This window comes from Portunus trituberculatus, chromosome 47 (genome assembly GCF_017591435.1).
Source record: "Portunus trituberculatus isolate SZX2019 chromosome 47, ASM1759143v1, whole genome shotgun sequence".
NCBI classification, from domain to species: Eukaryota; Metazoa; Arthropoda; class Malacostraca; order Decapoda; family Portunidae; genus Portunus; species Portunus trituberculatus.
This window is the reverse complement of record NC_059301.1, coordinates 21,704,600-21,713,628: the sequence shown is the minus strand read 5'-3', so window position 1 is coordinate 21,713,628 and position 9,029 is coordinate 21,704,600.

The window sequence follows — 9,029 nt, the reverse complement described above, 5'->3', positions numbered from 1 at the left end:
CTCCTGTAGAAGACAAAAGACATAAGCAGAAAAAAAAGAGCAGTATTCTATTCGTTAATGATCCCTACACCTCGCTCACCACATTCTCTCCAGATACTCCTTCACAGCCTCAATCATCCTTTCACTCATCTCTCTACACAGTCCCAGCAGCAACACCATCCATTCCCTTCCTGTCTTCTCCACTCTTTCATCCCTATTATGCCCTAATTCACTCAAGATCATTTGTATCATCTCATGCCTGTCTCTCTCATACTTCTCACACTCCAGTAAGGCATGCTCCACCGTCTCGTCCTCCCCCATGTCACACATCTGGCACACTTTGCTGCGGGACTCAGACAACCTGTAGTTCCTTGCATTCACATCCATACACTGTGCCCTCGCTCGGAAGAGATCATCATACCACCTTTCATACATTGGGGCTTCCTTTTCCTTGTACCATTCCAGAGTACTGTTTCGTTCCATCTAATTTTTTCATATATTCAGTCCCACCCACTTCAACTCTCTGTCTATCTCACTCTTCCATTTCCTTGCATCCCATTCAGTTCCTACTCTGCCTCCTCTTGTCACGATCCATTCACGCTCATTTTGATTCCTCCCAGCCATTCTCATCCCCCATACCACTTGTAATCCACTCCTCTCTGTCATTTTCATGCACCTCTTCCTCCACTGACTCCCACTTTCATTCCACAGGTATACCTTCCTCACTATTCTTTCATCATCCATTCTTTTCAACCTAACCTTGTACCTAAGTGTGGCTTTAAGTAGTCTTTCCCTAAAAGTGCTCCATCCCATATCATCTCTCAAAGCTTCTACTGCTATGTACCTCGGTGCATTCAGTGCCATTCTACCTATTCTATTCTGTCCCACTTCTAGCTTGTCAATTTCACTTTCATTCCATGCAATCACATCCATACCATACATTATGCTGGGCACAGCCACACTCTTCCACATCTCTCTCAGCACATTATATTTGCTTGCTCTCATTCTTGCTGCACTCCCCAATCGTCCTACCCACTGATTCACTAAGTCTAACTTTTCATTCTTTGTCTTTTCACACCCACATCCCCAAGTACTTATATTCTGGTGCCTGATTCATCTCATTCTCTCCAATTTTCCATACTGCATTGCTTTCATTCTCAGACCTATTCACTATCATGACCTTACTTTTTTCACTACTAAACCTAACTCCAAAGTCTCTCCAATAGCTATCCATCCACAACATCCAGCATTCTCTGCAACTCAACTGCTGACTTACTAATGACCACATACCACATCATCTGCATAAAGGAGCACCGCACCGCACCCCTATCTTCTCATTCCCAACTCTTACTCCTGCATTCATTCTTCTCAATCTGGCTGCTAATTCCTCTGTATACAAACTGAAAAGGTTTGGTGACAAAATACATCCTTGCCTAACTCCTCTCTCACTCTTCACCCAGTCTGTCTCTATATCTCCCAGTCTGTACTTAGCTCTGGTGTCAACATACATGCTATGCACTATGTTGATTATTTTTTCACTCAACCCAATCTTTCCTAAGACTAACATTTCTCTATCCACCCTATCATAAGCTTTTTCTATATCCAAAAAACCTAAATACAGTTTGCTTCCCTCCTTTCTTTTTTTCTCAATCATTTCATTCACCACAAACAAGTTATCCTCAGCCCTCCTGTCCACGCGGAAACCATTCTGTTCCTCACCTAACACTCCAGCTCACTCAATCCATTTACACAATCTTTCATTCAGCACTCCACTAAATACTTTTACCTACTGTATTTAATAATGCAATCGGCCTATAGTTCTTCAACTCATTCGTACTCTTGTGTCCTGCCTTATGCAACAGTCACCCTGTATTCATTCCACATTCTTGGCATCCTCTCTTCCTCCCACACCTGGTTAAATACCTCACCCCTCCTGTCAATAACAACCTCCCCACCATTTTTATACATCTCATATGGTATCCCATCTAAACCTGCTGCCTTCCCATTCTTCTGCCTTTTCACACATCTCTACCTCCTCCTTGCTGATTCTCTCATTCAGTTCATTTGCATTCTTCCTCTCCAGTCACACATCCTTCTCTCACACCAAACACTTCACCTACACCACCCACCTCTTCCCAGAACTGTCTAATTGCCTCCCTGATCTCATTCTTCTCTGTTATAACTTCCCCATTCAATTTCAGACTCTCCACAACAACATTCTCTGACATATTCTCACCTCTCATGAACTTGTACCATTCACGGCCACCTTCCATGCCTTTTACTCTTAAAGATTCAATCACACTTCTTTCACACTTCACTTTAGCCTTCATTATCATTCGCTTTTTGAGTCTCTGTTATTTCACATACGCTGCCCATGCATTCAGGTAGCTACTCATTTTCTGCCTCATCGCTTTCATGTCTCTTTTTCCTCAACCATCTACACTGTACTCATTCTCTTTCGCTCCTTCCTGGCCTCTCTAATTTCATTGTTCCATCATGGTTTGCATACTCTCTTTCTCCTACCTACTCTCACATACCCTATCTGATTCTCAGCAGCACTCTGCACATTCTTAACCAGTCTTTCAGTCAGGTGCTCCTGACTCACCTTCTCTCACTAAGATCTACCTGAAAGTTCTCCCACCCTACATCTCTCAGTTTCCATCTCCTTTCCTTACCTGCAACTTTCACTTCATTCTCACTCTGCATCTGGCACTCCATAACCAGCATATTGTGGTCAGACACAATATCCACCATACCATCCTCATCCATCCACATGTGTGACACAATCTCGTGCATTCTTCCATTCACCAGCATGTAGTCAATTGCTGATTCATGCTCCCTTGCATTCCAAGTCACTTGCCCCTCAGCCAAGGTAACATTCAAATTCTCCAACTCCATTTCATCCACAAACTCTTCAAGCATTTCGCCATTCCTGTTCATTCATTCACCCAGTAACCCTATGTGTGCATTCATGTCACTCATCTTGGTAAGAAACCCATAACAAGCACTCTTTTCTCCCTATGCTCTCACAACTCTCTTAAGTATATCATACTCCCTCCTATTCTTCCTATCAGCTCTTTCTCCAATAACAGTCATACACACTACCACCACCACCATCTTCTCTGTTCTGCCATCTTTACTCATACATTCTACTCTCACCACCATCACATCTTCACTGCTTTCACACCTATCCACATCTATTTCCTCTTCCTTTCTTGTAGAGTAAGGCTACGCCTCCTCCCAGTGTCTCCGGTGTACTACGCCCCTTCCCTATCATGACATACACACATCCCACTATTCGCACGTCATCTCTCAGGTGAGTCTCAGTAAGCCTGACTATGTTGAACTTCCACTCCTCGAGTTCCCTACATATATCCTCAAACTTTCCCACACCCCATCCTCTCACTTTAATATAGCCAAACTTCACACATTCACCTGCCTGATTAGTTTCCTCTCTCTCTTGTCTGCCATCATCCGTTGGTCCTCCTTGTCAAGCCATCTCCATGCAGCACACCTGCCTTGCCCTCATCCACTCAGCCAGTCAGCATCCCATCTTCTGGTTTCCATCCTGGTTGAGGTGGAGCCTGTCTTGGTCCAGGATCCTGTCTAAATCCAGGAAGCTGACGTTCCCCTTCTCTGCTAGCCATTCCATTTTCATCTTTAGGAGTTCCTTGCAGAGCATCCAGTCTGTCTCTCTTCTTGTTTTTTCATACAGCACTCCTTCCCGCGGGCACTGCAGGACCCACCACTCATCTTCTTGTCTTCTGCTGCCTTGACTACCTCGATCACCTCTTTCACTGTCTCTTCAGCACCAGTTGCCTCTAGGTTATTTCCTCCTTGTATCACCAGCAGGCTTCTTTCTTCCATTTCTTTGACCTATTCTGGAACCTTCTTTTACATCCAGGATCCTGGCACCTCCCATGCTGGTGCACTCCACCTCCCTCCTCAAGAAGTCTGGGGTCTTCCTCACCATACTATCACTGATGATATGGACTGGGGCTTTCTTAAACATCAACCTCTTCCTCACCTGGTTAACTCACCTAGTTGGCTACCCTTTAGCACTTTGTACTACATTGTTGGAGGTACTGGAGAAAAGTAAGGGCAGCATAGTTCAAAAGGTACGCCAGTCAACTAGTTACTAGCAAGACAACAGAACAATTACGAGGCATAAAAAGACCAAGTTGTGTACCTTTATGAAACATGGAGAAAAATTCAAATGATTATTAATAATAGTGAAGTTAGCTATGAACAATACAACAAAGAAACATTGAAAAGACTTTTACGAAAGTGTAAGTTGTAAGAGAAGTAAAGAAATAGGATAACTAGTCAGGGAATTTGTAAAGAAGTGGACCTAGAATATGATGCAAAGCTGATTTGTGTGAGGTGAGAGATTTTTGTGCCACAACTTCGTCTGGTAGGGAGTTCCATATACTGGCGCACCGTAGTGAGAAGAATCTCCTCCTGGCCTCTATTGAACTGTAGGTGATCTGAATTTTGAATCTGTGTCCTCTTGTATCTTGAGAAGGTGCCATGGTAAATATTTCCTCAGGCGAGATACCACACTCTTTATGGAAAATTTTCCAGTATTTGAGGAGGTCAGCAAGCAGCAGTCACCCCTGGACTGAGTATAGGTCTAATATTCTGAGTCGCTTACCATATGGTACCTCAGACAGGCCCTCAATTTGGTGAGTCCAGGTTCTTTGTACTGATTCCAGCAGATGAAGGTCTCCCGAGAAGCCTGTATTCCACGCACAGGAGGCATACTCTAGAATTGGTCGTATGTGAGTTTTGTAGAGAGTGATCATGAAGTCTTGGGATCTGCAGAGGGTGCTTTTGAGAAAATTTGCCGACATTCCAGAGGCTTTGTTGGCAGAAGACCGAATGTGGTGATGGAATCTGAGACTGGAGTCTACTAGGACACCAAGGTTCCTGGGTTGGTTTTCCACTCTTCCAACTTCCACATTCCTGCTGGTCTTCATTTTTCTCCGTCTGTACTTCCGCTTCCTTCCTCAAGTTTTCCGTCTGTGTGCTCTGCTGCTGCACACTTTTCGTTTCCCTGCCATTTTCTTCTTTCCTCCACTCTTCAATGCTCCTGTTGAGGCATCGCTTGCACAGGAACACCAGCAGGTCAAACTGAAGGGCCTTCATGTTGACGTCCTTCATCCCCGCACAGGTGACATGGAACCCGACCATGCATCTCTCACCGAGTCTCACATGCCACAGCCTTCTGTGTGCTGGCCACACTCTCCTCACAGGTTCTGCAGGCACTCAAAACCATCTTCATAAAGACAGCACACTGATCTTGATTTTGATCTTGATACTACAGGCGACTCGGGATCACTCCTGAGCCGGGCCTTTGGATCGGCAGCTCCTGTAGACGACAAAAAAAAAAAAAAAAAAGGCACACAGAAAAAAAAAAAAAGAAAAAAGAAAAAAAGAAGAAAAAGGAAACAGGGTCCTTTGCTCTAACCGTCTGTACATCTGGCACGCCACATTATCTCCAGAAACTCCTTCACCACCTCACTCAGGTCAAGCAAGGATTTTGATCTTGATCTTGATACTACAGGGGACTCGGGATCACTCCTGAACCGGACCTTTGGATAGGCAGCTCCTGTAGATGACAAAAGAAAGGCACACAGAAAAAAAAAGGAAAAATATAAAAGAAGAAAAAGGAAACAGGGTCCTTTGCTCTAACCGTCTGTACATCTGGCACGCCACATTCTCTCCAGAAACTCCTTCACCGCTTCAATCATCCTTTCAGGCTTTCATTCGTTTCTCTACTCAGTCCCAGCAGCACCGCCATCCATTCCCTCCCTCTTTTCCACTCTTTCATTCCTATTATGCCCAAACTCAGTCAACATCACTTGCATCATCTCATACCTATCTCTGGCATACTTCACACACTCCAGCATCACATGCTCCACCGTCTCGTCCCGCAGCACACTTTGCTGCGGGACTCAGACCACCTGTAACTCCTTGCATTCACATCCATACACAGTGCCCTAGCTCAGAAGAGAAGATCACCACCCAGGCTTCCATCGTACCACCTCTCATACATCGGGGCCTCTTTCACTTTGTACCATTCCAGAGTAGTCTTTCGTTCCATCCCATTCCTCCATTCATTCAGTCCCATACTCTTCACATCTCTGTCTATCTCACTCTTCCACTTCCTCACATCCCATTCTGTTCCCACTCTGCCTCCTCTTGTCACGACCCATTCCAGCTCATTCTGATTCACCCCAGCCATTCTCACTGCCCACCTAACCTGTAGACCATTCCTCTCTGTCATTCTCATACACCTTTTCCTCCATTTGCTTCCACTTTCACTCCACAGATACACCTTCCTTGCTATTCTTGCATCATCCATTCTCTCAAGCCTAATCTTGTACCTAAGTGTCGCTTTTATAAGTCTTTCCCCAAAAGAGCTCCATCCCATATCCCCTCTTAAGGCTTCTACTGCCGTGTACCTCAGTGCATTCAGTGTCAGCCTAGCTACTCTACACTGCCCCACTTCTAACTTGTCAATTTCACTCTCGTTCCATGCAATCACATCCACACCATACATTATACTGGGGACAGCCACACTCTTCCACACTTCTCTCAGCACGTCATACTTACTTGCTCTCATCCTTGCCGCGCTTCATAAACGACCCACCCACTGGTTCACCAAACTTATTTTTTCATTCTTTGGCTTTTCACACCCATTCAGACTCATCCACATCCCTAAGTACTTGTATTCTTGTGCCTGCTTCAACTCATTCTCTCCCAACCTCCATGCTGCATTACATTCATCCTCCGACCTATTCACAATCATCACCTTACTCTTCTCACTACTAAACCTAACTCCAAAATCTCTTCCATACCCATCAACCACATCCAGCAGACTTTGCAGCTCCTCTGCTGACTCACTCATAACCACTACATCATCTGCATAAAGAAGCACACCTATCTTATCATTCCCCACACTCACTCCTGCATTCATCCTTCTCATTCTGGCTGCTAACTCCTCTGTGTACAGGCTGAAAAGGGTTGGTGACAAAATACATCCTTGCCTAACTCCTCTCTCACTCCTCACCCAGTCTGTTTCTATATCTCCTAAACTGTACTTAGCTCTGGTATCAACATACATGCTATGCACTATGTTGACTATCTTGGCACTCAACCCAATCTTTTCTAGGACTCTACCTAGCATTTCTCTATTCACCCTATCATAAGCTTTCTCTATATCCAGGAAACCCAAATACAATTTACCTCCATCCCTCTTTTTTTTCTCAATCATTTCATTCACCACAAACATGTTATCCTCAGCTCTCCTGTCCGCACGGAAACCATTCTGCTCCTCACCTAATACTCCAGCTCTTTCAATCCACTTACACAATCTGGCATTCAACACCACACTGAACACTTTGCCTTAGTATCGGCAGCTTCTGTAGGGGATAAAAAAGAAAAAAAAAGGCGGCAAGAACCTAAACTAGACACCATGCTTAATACTACTAATCCCTGCATTTGGCACTCCACATTCTCTCCAGGAACTCCTTGGCAGCTTCTATCATCCTTTCATTCATGTCTCCACACAGTCCTAGCAGCAACACCATCCATTCCCTTCCAGTCTTCTCCACCCTGGCATCCCCCAATTCCCTCAGCACCACTTGCATTATCTCATTCCTGTCTCTGGCATACTTCAAACACTCCAGCATCACATGCTCCACCGTCTCGTCCTCTCCCGAGTCACACATCTGGCACACTTTGCTGCGGGACTCTGACCATCTCTAACTCCTTGCATTCACATTCATGCACTGTGCCCTAGCTCGGAAGAGGAGGTCATCCCCAGGCTGCCATCATACCACTTTTCATACAATGGGGCCTCTTTCTCCCTATACCACTCCAGAGTACTCTTTTGTTCCATCCTATTCCCCCATTCGCTCAGTCCAATACATGTTTTACAAATTCATAAATGGAAAACTAAATAAAAGGGAGGCAATAGAAAAAGTAAAAGATGGGGAAGAAGTATATGAGGATGCTAGAGATATAGCTGAAATATTGAACGACAACTTTTGCAAAGTGTTTACAAAGGAGGAGCATTTTACGGGAGGAAGGCCTACGGAAATAAAGCAAATGCAGGACATCATGGTTACTAAAGAAGATGTAAGGAAAATTATAAGCAATCTGGATATTAATAAATCAATGGGGCCTGATGGCATATCTGGGAGGTTGCTAAAGAATGTAAGGATCAATTGTTGAACCCCATATTTGATATTGTGGAAACCTCCATACGAACAGGATTAGTCCCGAAAGAGTGGAAAAGAGCTGACATTGTGCCTATATATAAGAATGGTAGTAGAATGGAACCGTTAAATTACAGACCAGTATCGTTGACTAGTATATTGTGCAAGGTATGTGAAGAAGTAATTAAAGCTAAGTGGAGTGAGTATCTAGAAAGTGAAAACATTCTGAGTGAAAGGCAGTTTGGTTTCAGAAAAGGAAGATCGTGCATATCCAATTTATTATGTTTTTATTCAAGAGTGACTGACATACTACAACATAGAGAGGGATGGGTGGATGCTATCTACCTGGACTTGAGAAAGGCCTTTGATAAAGTACCACACAATAGACTGATGTGGAAACTAAAGAAGATTGGAGGAGTAAATGATAAACTAGCAAAATGGATGGAAAATTACTTAGTGGGAAGAGAAATGAGAACAGTGGTGAGAGGAAAGAAGTCCGAGTGGAAGAAGGTAACCAGTGGAGTTCCACAAGGGTCAGTGCTTGGTCCCATCATGTTTTTGATTTATGTTAATGATATGCCAGTAGGAATAGACAGTTACATGAATATGTTCATGGACGATACTAAAATTATGAGGAGAGTAAAGAATGTGGAAGATTGTAACAAGTTACAGGAAGATCTTGATAAAATATATGAGTGGAGTAAAGACTGGCAGATGGAATTTAATATAAACAAGACCCATGTTATGAAAATGGGAAGAAGTAGATACAGACCAAACAGGGATTACAGGCTGGGTGATGAGAAAATTAAAGAGACCAATGAGGAG